Source organism: Callospermophilus lateralis, chromosome 5 (assembly GCF_048772815.1).
Source record: "Callospermophilus lateralis isolate mCalLat2 chromosome 5, mCalLat2.hap1, whole genome shotgun sequence".
Lineage (NCBI taxonomy): Eukaryota > Metazoa > Chordata > Mammalia > Rodentia > Sciuridae > Callospermophilus > Callospermophilus lateralis.
Window position 1 is genome coordinate 28,215,169 of NC_135309.1, and position 15,247 is coordinate 28,230,415.

The window sequence follows — 15,247 nt, forward strand, 5'->3', positions numbered from 1 at the left end:
CCCAGCCCTTTTTATGTTTTATTTTGAGACAGTCTTGCTAAATTGCTGAGGCTGGCATTGAACTTAAAATCCTCCTGCCTTCGACCTCCTGAGCTTCTGGAATTACAGGCATGCGCCATTGTGGCCAGCCCTTTCTTATTTTAGTTGCATGCATTCATTTTAGTAATTAAGATGTCTATGTAGTTAAGTACCCATTTCCTTTAAATCTGAGCTCAGGCTTGCTTAAGGCTGGAAGCCTGCAATGGAAAAAGGGTTTGCTGGCAGAGACTACTAGATGTCTGTCAAAAATGTTTACTTATTTTTGAGATTACTTAGATATGGCTGCCCAGCAAGGGACCACATTTACCCCATTCAGGGCCATGCATCTATGTGGAGACTATGTAACTAAGTTCTGGACAGTAGGAATCTAGGTGAGTCCTGTTAAAATTTCTTGTGTGGTCCTCCTTTTCCTACCATCTGCTCTTTAGATGGGCATACTCAAGATAACTAGATTGGAAGCCATTTGAAGATGGCAAAGATTGTTAGTTTGGACTTTGAATGATTGTGAGAATTAGTTTTTCTTTTCATTAACTCCCCCATCTTTCCCACCCAATTCAATTTTTTGTGAGCAAGAAATAAATTTGTTTTAAGATTTTATTTCTGTATTTTTTTCTCCTTTCACCCTACCCTTCTTCCACCAAGGTGGAGAGGCAGCCTGATATCTGAGGATGCCTGCCTGGTATTTTTGTAATATAGGCCAATATCTCTCACAATGTGGTCCTGGACCTACAGATTCACCTCATCAAGAACTTTTTAGAGATGAAAATTCTTAGCCCTGTAACCAGTCCACTTCATGCTTTGGCTAACCCTTGCTACTCTGCCACTGTGATTTATTTTTAAACTGATACTTTCCCCCACTCCTCTCCCTCTCCCCTTTGCTAACCATAGGAAAGCAAGATAACTTTCTTCCTGTCCTAGGCTGAAGTTGTGTGTTCTGCTCATGACCATAAGAATTAAAGATTCCAGATTTCAGGGCTGGCATCAGTGGGACTGAGAAATGGCTCTCAAGTCTGCAATTATGAGTTAGACCTGAGGTGTAGCCTTTGTATCCCCTCATTAAAAGCCCACCATTTCCCCTGATAGAATCAAATCCTGTGGGAAGGGAATTTCCTGTTTCTCCTTTGCTAGCAAAGCAATAAAACTACTTCTTCCCTTTACTTAAAATCTTGTCCTTGTTACTGTATGGGCATTGGGGAAAAGAACTGAGCTTTCTAAGTATCATCCCCACTCCAGATCTTCTGAACCAGAAACTCTAGGGGTAGCATCCTGTACTCTTGTTTTTTAACAAGCCTTCCATGTGATTCTGATGCACAAGATAGAAAGATAATGCAATTTTCCTAATGTCCACTTTTGACTATTCCTTTAGTGAGTTTCACGTAGCAGAGGATTTGCTACACCAAGGTTTTATTGGCCTTGGAGCTGGAAAAGTTCAGTTTAAAATGTACAGGTGGACTGGGGCTGTAGCTCAGTGGGAAAGTGCTTGCCTCGTATGTGTGAGGCACTGGGTTCGATCCTCAGCACCACATAAAAATAAATATACTGTGTGTTCACCTATAACTAAATAAATTTTTAAAAAATGTACAGGCAGTTGTCTGAGAAATATACTACCTTTGCCTTCATAAACTCGCTTTGTAGGATTTTCAAGTAGACACTTCTTTATTAGGTAGCTACTTTCTGATATGTATTTGATACAGACCTTTGGGCACCAGAGACTGCAGATAACACAATTTAGGTCTCTTAAGCTTTAATCAAAGTGAGGCATATCCTCTGATCCCCTAGTTAGGAAGCAAGATGAAAATTTTCTAGCAATTGAGCAACTCTCCAAAGAAAATTTTGTCTTAATGACCTTGGGGAGGGTCTTGCACTGAGGTACAAAACCGGTTTTTGGCTACTTCTGAAATTCTTGTATATAAAATGCAGGGAATCACCATTATGAATTACAACAGCTAGTTGAATATGTGCATGGGGAGGGGATTGAGGAGTTAAAATACCATGGGTAATCTTTAGAACTCTGGAGGATCTTATTTTGCAATACACAGGACCTGACACTAACTCTTAGACCCTGTCTCAAAAGGGGTTTGGGGATGTAGCTCAGTGGTACAGTGCTTGCCTAACAAGTGAGAGATCCTAGGTTTAATTCCCAGCATCTCAAAAAGTAAATAAAATAAAAAGGGACAGGATGCAGCCCAGTAGTAGAATGCTTTCCTAGCGTGGGCCATACCCTGGATTCCAGCCACCAAATAGAAAAAAAGAAACCCCACATGTTGAACCATTCTTTCTGACTTCTGTGTCTGTCCCTTGGAGTTGCCTGTCTTTTTAAAGAGGTTGATTGAATAGAGGCTAGTTAACTAGGCATGAAGAATTAGGGGATTGCATATCTGATTTTAGCTAAGTCAATGTGTTGAGACCCAAATCCTGTAAGGATTTAACAGTCCCCACTAATGTCCACGTATGGAAGAAGCAGTCTGTTTCTCAGATAAAGGAAGGGATAATACTGATGATACTGGTACATATTCACTACAAAGTAAGCACATGTAAACTTTGATGGCATGTTATGATTTAGATATAAGGTGTCCCCACAAAGGTCATGTGTGACACAATGCAAGAGGGTTTAGAGGTGAAATGATGAGGCTATGAGATCCTTAACCTCATCAGTGTGTTAATCCCCTGATAGGGATTAACTGGTAACTGTAGGTGGGTAGGGTGTGGCCAAAGGAGGTGGGACCCTGGGGGTGTGCTTTTGAGTGGAGCTCTCTTGATGCCATGTCCCCAGTTGCTTTCCCAGCTGCACACTTACACCATGATGTTCTGCTTCATCCCAGGCCACAAGGAATGGAGCCAGCTATCTGGGGACAGACCTCTGAAACTGTGAGCCCCCAAATTAACTTTTCTTTCTTAAAATTGTTCTTGTCAGGTTTTTTAGTCACAGAAGCAAAAAACACTGAATAAAACATAGCAAAAATAAACAAATTGTACAAATAACTGTCGTGAGAGTGATTTCCCCCTGATTATTCATTCATTCCCTGTGTTCATTTGATGAATACTTATTATTGTCCTGTATATGCCTAATACTAGTATTGGATGAGTGGGGAAGGGAAAGAAAAATGAAAGAAAGATAATAAAACAAATGAGTTAAGTTTTGAAGATGATTAGTTTGCTGTCCCACCAAAAATGTATGAGTAGACCTTTTTCCCCACATCCTTGCCAATATACCACAGAGAATCTTGCCGTCATGCCATCATGTATATCCATAAGACACTAATTAAAAAAACAACTATAAATAGCAGAAAAATCTGTAGAGGGATGAGATCATAGGGGAGGGAGGAGGGGAAAGAAAGGAAAGAGGAAGTACTGGGGACTGAATTAGAATAAATTATATTCTATGCTTTTATAATTATGTCAGTGAATCCTAATATTATTTATAACTAAAAAGAACCAATAAGAAATATTGAATGGAAGTTTCAGGAATTAAAAAAGAAAGGCCATTTTGGCTGCAATATTGTAAGGGAAAAGGTGGAGCTAGAGAAAGAAGTGAGGCAGTTGGAGGGCAGAGGCACAGCATGTAGAAAGCCAAAGGAGAGAATATATTCTAAATCTGATGAAAAATCAATTGCAAACATTCATGTAGCACATTGGTAACACTATTCTAATCATTTACATACTGAGTTTTTATTATCCCCGAGTCAACACAATGAAATAACTATTATTTTTACACTCATTTTACAGATGAGGAAGTGGAGGCTCAGAAAGGTTATGTAATTTACCCAAAGTCACAGAAACAGAAAGAAGGCATTGCTGTTTCAAAGCCTAGGTAGTCACCCTGCATTTTAATTTACCTCTCTTGTTTCATCACACTGCTACTAAATCATAGGTAAATAAGTAGAGAAACCAAGAGTGGAATCCAATATGTTAACTGAAACGATCAAATTTGTAAATATGACATGATACCAAACTGAAAGAGAAACATTTTAAGTGGAATTTATGAGTTCCCTTCTTGTATATTAAAGAATTCATGTCTTATTCTCAGACTTCTATATCTTAAAGATATGCTGTCCTTATAGTTCTAATCTTCCTAATCTAAGTCAGGAATCAGTCAACTATTTTGGTAACAGTCCAGTTAGTAAATATGTTAGGCCCTGTGGATTGTTCTAAGAATCAAATGAGAATGGCTACAAAACACTTAACATAGTTCCTGGAACAGTACTTGGAAAGCTATTAAAAATCAGTTAATAACTTCCTTACTAGCCCTTCTTAAAGTTTTATTTTTAATTGGCAAATAATCGTATATATTTACGGGGTGTATTGTGATGTTTCCATACAAGTATACTGTATTTTCACTGGTCTTTTGCTTACCATTGACATTTTGGTTTCAAATTGCAATGTGATGAGGTTACCAGTGAGTGGCGCTCTTCTGTCAGGTTTAAGAAGCTGTAGCCAGTTTTCTAGGAGACTAAAATGAAGCCCAGGCGCACTGCTTATGACACCCTAATATTAGATACCCTAACCCTTAGTAGTTAATGTCAGAATTAATTTAAATCTTTAGATGCCTAGTTGGTAGCCATGAAATCATAGTGGAAAACACCACAGAATGCTAGAATTTGGGCTTCCTATTTTTCAGCTATGTAGCTTTGATTTGGCATACTAACCTCCATGGAAACTGAGTTTCCTTAACTGGTAATTATGATACTCATAGTGTAATGCTAAGAATGAAAGAGAAGTTCCACCTGATTCCTTCTAAAACTCATTTGCCCCCAAGCACATAACATAGTCAGATCTCAGACCTGCTAATCATCTGTAAAGAAGTCTGATTTTGAAAGGACTGTGAGGATACCCAAGAGACTTAAGCTCTGAGTCACTGCTACTGACAAGGGAGAGCGATGAAGGAAAAAAGAGGAAAGCAAAAATAATAGCAGAAATGTAAAAGAAGCATTACTATAAATAGAAGAAACAGTTTAAAAAAGAAGAAAATATTATAGATAACTTTATCCCAATACATTTGGAAACTTAAAGAAAGTGGACTAGTTCTTAGAAAAATTATCAGTACTAATTTAAGAATAGATAACTTGAATAGTTTTCCTAATGATTAAAACAAGGAATCAGGCTGTGCCTCATACTTGTAATCCTAGTGGCTCAGGAGGCTGAGGCTGGAGGATTGTGAGTTCAAAGCCAGTCTCAGCAACTTACTGAGGCCCTAAGTAATCCAAAGAGACCAGGAAAGGACTGGGGATGTGGCTCAGTAGTTAAAGTGCCTCTGGGTTCAATCCCCAGTACCAAAACCAAAACAAATCAGTAGTCAAATTTTCTACAAAGAGAAATTCATGTTCAAATAGCTTTACTGGCAAATCTGTCAAATATTGCATACACACGCACACATACCACACACAAAATAAAAATTGTTCTAATCTTATATAGACTCAGCACAAAAAACTAGGAAGTATTTCCCAACTATCTTTATTAGGCTAATAGTATAAACAAAATATTAGCAAACTGAACCTAGTCATATGTAAAAATAAAATAAAAAGTTAATATTTTATGGTCAATGTTTTTATCTCAAGAATTACAAAGGAGTAGTTAATGTAATCTACTAAAATAATAGATTAAAGAAGAAAAAATAATCTTAACAGATGTGCAAAAAACATAAAATTTAGCATCCATCCATAAAAAAAGAAAAAAAACTGTCTTAGAACATTAGGAATAGAATTTTCTTAATATAATAAATGGTATCTCCACAAAAATCTACAGCATGAATTATAACCAAGATGAAAACCTTAAACCTTTCGTTTGAGAACAGGAATAAAATAAGGATGCCTGCTATTAAACATTAAACTAAACATTAAACTAGATTCCCTAACCAGCATGGTTAAAAGAGAGAGAGAAAAAAAGAAAGATTGGAAAAGAAGAAATTAAACTGTCATTATTTGTAGAAAATAATTGCCAGAGGAAATTTTAATGTAATGTACAGATAATTTATTATTAAATTTTTACTGGTTGCTAAGAAAAATCAATACTCAAAATAAATTTTATCTTAATATACCATGAACAAACAGAAATGAAAAAATTAAACAAAGCTACTATGTAAAATAACATAAAAAATATGAAACACCCAGATATAAATCTAGAAATAAGTTGAAGACTTTTATGGAGAAAATTTTAAATTTTATTAAGAAGTTTTAAAGAAAATATAAATATAAGGGTAGATAACATATATGTTAAGGATTGAAATGCTCAACATTGTAAAGATGTTAAATTTTCCCTGAATTGATCTGTAGATTTAATGTAAGGTAAGCAAATTTCCACCAGGTTATTTTAAATGTGATAAGCTGATTCTAAAATGAATAGGAGTTCAGTGGGGCTGGGGCTGTGGCTCAGTGGTAGAGTGCTTGCCTAGCATGTTCAAGATGCTGGGTTCAATCCTCAGCATTACATAAAAATAAATAAATAAAATAAAGGTATTGTGTCCAACTACAACTAAAAACAATATTTAAAAAAACTAAAAACAATATTTTAAAAAAAGGACTCAGCCATATTACCCTTGAAAAAGGATAAAGAGAATGATATTTCTTCTAAGATATCAACATCTATCATATTGCTACTCTAATCAAACAAAATAGTGCCCTGGCAGAAGGATAGACAAATACACTATTGCATAGAACAGAAAGCCAGGAAACAAATCTATGTCTGTATAATTTTTAAATATTTTTTAGAGTATTATAGTCCTAAGTAATATTGGGGTTCATTTTGACATAACATACATGTGTGGAATTTAATTTGCACCATTTCAGTCCCCAATGCTTCCTCTTTCCCTCCTTCACTCCCTCCCATTAGTTTGAAATATAACAGAGAAGACATTACAAAGTAGTAGGAAAGGGGAAATACTGGGGAATGATATTGACCAAATCATATTGTTGTAGCATGTGCATGAATGAATATGTAACAATGAATCCCACTATTAAGTATGATTATAATACACCAATTTAAAATAAGAAATGACAAAAAAGAAACACAAGTCATGGGAAAATGCTGGAATTTTCAGTAAATAAGTCTGGAATAGAATGTGTGAAAAATCAATTCCAGTAGAATTAAAGACCTAAGTATGAAAGACAAAGCTATAATGTTTTGAAACTAATGTTGCTTTTGAAACTAATGTAATTTAAAAATCTTTAGGAAAGAGAAGAAATTATAAAAGAAAATACAAAACATACTATCCATGAAAGAAAAGATTGGTCAAATTTACTTAATTAAAATTAAGAAATTGCATAAAACATAAAATGAAAATTCACAATGTGGGAGAAAACATTTATAACAGATTAAATCATTATGGAACTAGTACCTAAAATATATAAACTATCTGTATAAATCAATATGAAAAACATAGAAACCCCAAAGAAAAATGGACAAAAGACTTAAACAAACATTTGTTCGTCCCTCTAAATTAAAATGTTTTATAAACAAAAGAAAAAGATGCTTAACTTGTTAATAATGAGGGCAATGAATATTAAAAAGACACTGAGATGCTATTATGCTATATTAGGGGTGGGGTTGGTACTGGAGATATAACCCAAGGATGCTTTACCAATGAGATACATTCCTACCCCCAAACCTTTTTATTTTTTATTTTTTTATTCTGGGACAGATTCTCACCTAGTAGTGAGGATCTTGCTAAGGTGCTGAGGCTGGCCTTGAACTTGCAATTCTCCAGCTTCAGCCTTCAGAGTCTCTGGAATTTACAGGTGCGTGCCACCATACCTGGCTGATGCTATCATATCTTTACCAGTTTGACAAAAAACAAACAAAAACCCCCAAATAAAAAGAGCCAACTTGGGCAATATTTAGGTTTCATGACAATACAAAGTAAGAGAATATGAATATGTAACAATGAATTCAGAAAGCCTTTTTTGAAAAAATACATTTTGTGTGTGTGTGTGTGTGTGTGTGTGTGTGTGTGTGTGTGTGTGTGAGAGAGAGAGAGAGAGAGAGAGAGAGAAAGAGAGAAAGAGAGAGCGAGAGACTGGGAATCTGGTGTGAGTCTTGGGAATTAAGCATCTAACAAGATTCAAGATATTTCTACCCTCTTGCCCATGTATCTCAGAGGTAAAGCATCCTTGGGCTAGACCCCCAGTACAAAAAAAAATATGATAGAATCTCATTATCTTTAATTTTCATTGCCTTAGCTATCAACAAGTTATGCATCTTTTGTTTATAAAACATTCTACTCTTGGAAATATAGTCCAGAGACTCTCATATATGTATACCATGATTTACTTATGAGAGTGCTCAGATGGCAGTGTTTATGATAACTGAAATGGGAAATGAAATGTCCATCTAAAAGAGATTGAACAAACAATTTGAGGTGTATGCATGCCCAGGAAAAGTATTAAGTAACAAAAATAAATAACCTACAGGGACACACAGCATTAGTGGAATTGTTGGATCATATGGTAGTTCTACTTTAAATTTTGAGGAACTCTCTGTACTATTTCCATAATGACTATACTAATTTACATTCCCACCCACAGTGTGCAAGGATTCCCCTCTTTCCACATCCTCACTAGCACTTGATATCTTTGGTATTTTCAAAAACATCCATTTTGAGGTAGTGTCTCCTTGTGGTTTTCATTTGCATTTCCCTAATGATTAGTGATGTTGAACATTTTTTCATTTTTCTGGCCATTTGTATGTTTTTATTTAACAAATGTCTATTTAGATCTATGGCCCATTTTTAAATCAGGCTATTTATTTATTTATGTTATTGAATTTTTGGAGTCCCTTATAAATGCTGAATATTAATCCTTTGTCAGATGTATAGCTTATAAATATCTTCTTCCATTCTGTGAAGGTTTTCTCTTCACTGTGTTAGTTTGATGTAATCCCACTTGCCTATTTTTGCTTTTGTTTCCTGTGCTTTTGGGTCTTATTCAAAATATATCCTTGCCCATTCAATATCCTGAAGCATTTCCCCTGCTTTTTATAAATCCATTTTTAGTGGATTTTTTGTAGCTGGTGAGAGATAGGGGTCTAGTTTAATTCTTCTGCATATGAATACCCAATTTTCTTAGTGCCGTTTATTTTAAAGATTGTCATTTCACTAATGTGTGTTCAGAACACTTTTGTGAAAAATCAGTTGGATGTAGGTGTGTGAGTTGTTTCTAACCCTTTAGTCTGTTCTCTTGGTCTGTGTGTCTGTTTTTTATGCCAAACCATGATGTTTTGATTACCATACCTTTGTAGTATGGTTCTGATATCAGACAATGTTAATACCTCCTACTTCGTTCTTTATGTTCAAGATGGAGTTGGCTATTAAGGGCTTTTTTGGGCATTTAAATTTTAGAATTTTTTTTTCTTTTAAGTTCTGTGATGAATTTCATTGATATATTGATATAGTTTGCATTGAATGTGTAAATCACTTTAGTTAGTAAGAACATGTTAACATTAATTCTTTCACTCCATAATGATCATGGAACATCTTCCCATTTTTTTGTCCTCCTCAATTTCTTTCACTAATGCAATGATTTCTAAAATGATTTATAATATCCTTTGTAGAGATCTTTCACCTCTGTGGTTAAATTCATTTCTAGATATTTTAGTGTTTTTTTTTAAACTATTGCAAATGGGATTTCTATCACAGACAATTCTCTATTGGCCTATAGTAATGCTACTGATTTTTGCATGTTGATTTTGTATCCTACAATTTTGCTGAATTTATTTATTAGTTACTAGTTTTTTTAGTGGAGTTTTGGGGGAATTATACATAAGATCATGTAATCTACAAACATGAATTCTTTTCTAATTTTGCTGAGCTTTGTTTCTTTCTCTTATTGCTCTGCTTAGGACTTCCAGAACTATGTTGAAAAAAATGGTGAAAGTGAACCAGAAACTTAATGAGCTCCTGTCTCAATATAAAAAATTTAAAAAGGGTTGGGGATGTGACTAAGTGTTTAAGCACCCTTGGGTTCAATTCCTAGTATCAAAAAAAAAAAAAAAAAAAAAGAAAGAAAAAAAGAAAGTGGGTACCTTTGTCTTGTTTCAAATTTTAGAAAGAAAGCTTTAGTTTTAGCCCTTTCAGTGTAACGTTAGCTGTTAATTCACTATAAATTACCTTTATTACATTGAGGTATGTTCTTTTTACACATAATTTGTTGAACTTTTTTTGTTACAAAGGGATATTAAATTTTATCAAGTTTCTTTTCTTTATATATTAAGGTGACAATATTGTTTTTGTCTTTTATTTAGTTGATTTGGTGTAACACATTTACTGTTTTGTATATATTGAACCATGCTTGAATCTTTTGTATTAATAGTACTTGATTGTGGCAAACAAATTTTTTTTTTGGCGGGGGGGGGTGTACCAGGGATTGAACTGTGGGGCACTCAACAACTGAACCACATCCTCAGCCCTATTTTGTATTTTTTTTTTTTTAGAGACAAGGTCTCACTGAGTTGCTTAGTGCGTTGCTTTTGCTGAGGCTGGCTTTGAACTTGTGATCCTCTTGCCTCAGCCTCCTGAGCACTGGGATTATAGGTGTGCATCACTGCGCCCAGTAAAACATATTTTTAATGTGCCATAGGATTTGGTTTACCAGTATTTTGTTGAGGATTTTTGCATATATTTTCATCAATGATATTGGCCTATAGTTTTTTTGTTGTTGTTGTTTATTTATCTGGTTTTAGTATCAGTGTAATTTTGTTCTCATAGAATGTATTTGGAAGAATTCCTTTCTTCCTACTATTTGTTGGGATAACCTAAGGAGAATTGGTATTAGTTCTTTAAATGTTTGGTGGAATTCTGCAGTGAGGACATCTGGTTCTGAGCCTTTCTTTGATGAGAGTTTTTTTGTTTGTTGTTGTTGTTGTTGTTACATACTCAATTTATTATTTAGTTTTTCAGGTGTTCTATTTCTTCATTATTCAGTCTGTGGTTGAAGAGTTCCATTGTTCTGGATCTAAGGTGAGGCAGAAATTGTGGTGGAAAGGCATGGTAGGCAGCTAGGAAACAGGAGGAGGGCGGAGAGAGAGAGACATCGGGGCTGGGATAAAATATACTTTTCTAGGGCATACACCCAATGACTTACTTCCTCCAACTAGTCTCTATCTCCTTAAAATTTACAATTTCCAGCTTCCACAATCCATTCAAATTATTAATCTATCAGCTGTATTAATTCACTGAAGAGGTCAGAGCCTTCATGGTGCAATCATTTCCTAAAAGCCCCACTCCTGACATTGCTGCACTGGGGACCAAGCCTTCAAGTACACAAGTCTTTGGGGAACATTCCAGATCCAAAACATAACACCCTGTATAGATCTGAATTATTAGAACTCTACACTGGAAACCACCAAGTGTTAACTTCAGTCAGAAACTATGCTATTGATGATTTTAGTGGGGTCCACTGACTCAAGTCTTGCCTAAATTTGATGTTTTCCATAATACCAGTTAGTAAATCCACATTTAAGCCAGTTCTAGTTGGGTCTTATGTCATTTCCTGCATAAATAAAATATTGGATCTTTGGTCATGAAATGTTGTTGGCAAAAGGACAGCAAAATCAATGTAAGAATATACAAAGACATGTTTTGAGAAGTAGTTAATAGCAAAGGAGAAATTTGCCTGGGTACATGTGTAGTCTTGAAGATCCTGAAATACTCCCTCCAGGTCTGTCCAAGATGTAGGTGGTCTGAAATAGCTCTCTCAGTGTTGGGAACTGGCAGTGGGACAAGTGTTGAAAGTAACTTAAAAAAATGAGCAGACCAAGTCACACACAAAGAAAGTACTTCCATCCGAGGTATGGTTCTTGAACTGACAAATGATTTAATGTTGAATGCAAAGAAATGTTTTTAAATCTTCTCTTAGATCCCATGTATGTTCATGATAGTCACAGTTGTCCAGGAGTGAGGATTATTTTCTGGTTATGTGCCAGTAGGATGTATTGACATTAATAAAAACTACAGAAAACATCTGAGACAGACTCATTATGGAGGAAGATGTAATTTCATGGTACCATGATCATGGCCTTTGCATTTTTTAAAATTCTTATCTTTCAGAATATTCTACAGTAAATGTGACTTACATAAGAAAATAAAGTTTTTAAGTACTGTACAAACACAAGTTAAAAAGCACTTTTAAAGGGAGATTAAATTGGATAGTAATAATTGGGAGTCAGAAGAACTAGGTTACAATTGTTTAACTTAAATTCTTACCCTTAAAATCCAGCCTCTGTGTCTGAGATTAATATAATCTAATTGATATTCTGTGAAATAAATAAGAAAGCATTATCAATTTAAATCAAGCACTTCGAGGGAGCCTGCCTTTAGTGTCACTGTGGCTGCACCCCAATATCCCAATGTCTACTTTTCTGCACTTTCCCATCATATAGGGAGTGAGCTTTTCCAGGCAATTTCTTTCATATCACTCCCTGTTCTCCTGTCTCCTGACCTGGGTAAAATTCTGAACTTCAACTTTATGAATTTTGTAAAGTGACCCCTTAGTTATCTATTATTGTATAATTCTCATTATGCCTAATTCTAATCTTTCCATTTGGATTGTGGAGGCTGTTTTAGAAGTCAGAGATATTTTGCCACTTTTTTTGATGATTAAAGAGGAAACCAAGAACACAAACTTGACCTCTAGAAGAATATCTATCCATTTACATAATTATAGCAAACACTCTACAACCTGCCCTTAAGAAAATGTATGACACAACTTTCTGAACTAATTTAGAAGCTAATTTATTTCAATACAAAATACATCTGATGTGTCCTTTTAAAAATCAAAATATATTGTATATAATTAAAGAATTATAATCTTTGGATGTGTCTTTTATGTTGACCTTTGCAAATGGAGAAACTGGGACATGAAATGTCCATCTGAGGACAACAAATAAACTGTGTTATTTTCATCCAATATTTTCATCTACGGAATTTATGTAGCTGTAATAAAGAATGACATGTTTTCAGAGCTGAAATGCAAAGACATTCAGATTATAATGTTGAAAAAAAAAGTTATAAGCTGACCATCTTTGGTATCTCTAAATCTGGGGCAATTTGGAAATTGTGACGAACTGTGAAGTATCTTGGGACCAAAAGTTAAGCTGAATCTAACTAAACTTTTAGAGCTTAATTTTGATTGCCAGAAATACAAAGAAAAGAGGAGCAATGTAAATGACATACAAGGAAAGAGAAAAATCCAGAATGTGAAATGTTTCACAGGACAGCTGGCTTGTATATACCCAGTCAGTGGCAGAGGGAATAAAGAGAATTCAGACTGAGAAGGAATTAGAGCCACACCAACAAACTGCAATGTGGGGACACTGGGCCTGGATTTAAGAAAGTCAATGGAATAAGAGCACTTTATAATTAATTGGGGAGATTAATTATATACATATATATATATGTATATATATATATACTTATATAATATACATTAATTATTATAATTTATTGTATAATTATAATTTTTAGATAATTATTAATTATATATTGATAAATGTGACTATGGACTATAATATGAGGTGCAGAAATGAAGAAAGTCTTCATTCTTAATTTTATTTGTTTTGTGTGATTATGGTAGTATGATTGTGCAGCAGAATTTCCATTATTTTTAAAGAAGATACACATGAAAGTCTGTAAAGGTGAAATAACATGTCTATGGTTTGTTTTTAAATACCTTAGCAGATAAAATAGAAAAAAGAAAATACAAAGTGCTAAACCTTGTATGTGGCATACTGTTTCATAATAGAAAAGGTTAAGAATATATATTTCATTTTTTGTATGTTTCCATGGGTTATTTTGTGTATTTCCATGGATTTATGAAAGTGGAACCCCCCTAAAGGGTAGAAGGAGAAATGGGGTATGTATGGAGGGGTGGGAACAGCCTTCTTAACATAAGCTTTTTGTATTACTTTAAATGTTTGCATTCATAAGTATTACCTGTTATTGTTTGGAGGTTGTTTGTATAGGTAAATGTGATCCCCAGTATGGAGACCATGAGCCTTAAAGGGTTGGGGCCTATTGGGAATTGAAGAGGTGGCAGGGGTTGTCCCCCTCAAAAGGGATTGAGGTAGTTCTCATGAGGCCCTGAGTTAGTTCTTGAGAGGGATTGTTGTAAAAAGAGCAAGGTTGGCCCCTCACCTGGTTTTTGGCTTCCTGTCTGCCATTTGATGTCTCCCTCTTTCACACTTTCCCACCATTGTGATGCGTCCTCCATGATGTCCTCATTGGAGCTGAGCCAATGCTGATATCATGCCCTTGAGCATCCAGAACTGGGAGCTAGAGAAACCTCCTTTCTTTATAAGTTACCTAGTCTCGAGTAACAGAAAACAGACTAACCATTACTTAAACACTGTTCAAAATTTAAATAACAGCCCAGTGTAGTAGAGCATACCTGCAATCCCAGTAATTCAGGAGCCAGAGGCAGGAGAATTGCAATTTTGAGGTCAGCCTGGTCAATGTAGCAAGACTGATCTCAACATAAAAAGTAAACAAAACAAAGACACACACACACACAACAAAACAAAACAAACAAACAAAAACAACAACTGGGGATATAGCTCAGTAATAGAGTGCCCCTGGATTCAATCTCTAGTGCTAAAGAAAAAAATAAAATTTTATTTAAAAAGGGTGGTGCGGGGGTTGCAGTTCACTTACCTGGCATCCTCAAGGCCTTGGGTTCAATTCTCAGGACTGACAAAGAATTAAAAGATGCAGTGTAGGTTTTTTGTACACTTATATTCATAGCAAGATTATTTGCAATAGGTGGAAGCAACCCAAGAGTTTACCTACTGAAAGCAGAAATGTGACCCAATTTCAGACTTAAAAAGGAAGGAAAATTCTGCCTGTAACCTCAGGTACTTGGGAGACTGGGGCAGGAGGATTGCAAGTTCAGGGCCAACCTGTTTCAAAATAAAATAAAAAGGGCCGGGGAGATAGTTTAGTAGGACAGCACTCCCACATTCAATCCCCTGTGACTGAAGATTTAGATTGTTTTTCAAACAATTGAAAAAGAAATAACTCAGCTAGGCACAGTAGTGGCAGGCCTGGCTGTTGCAAATAAGTCATATTTTAGACAATAGTCATGTGTTTGGGTAAAAAATCTTGAGGACTGTATTAGTATAACAGGTTATTTTCTTTTTGTTTTGTGGAAAGTGTAAAGCATTTGAACAAGGGCTTTAATGATGATTTTTTTCCTTGCACCCATGCTGTTGATGACTAAATGTAATA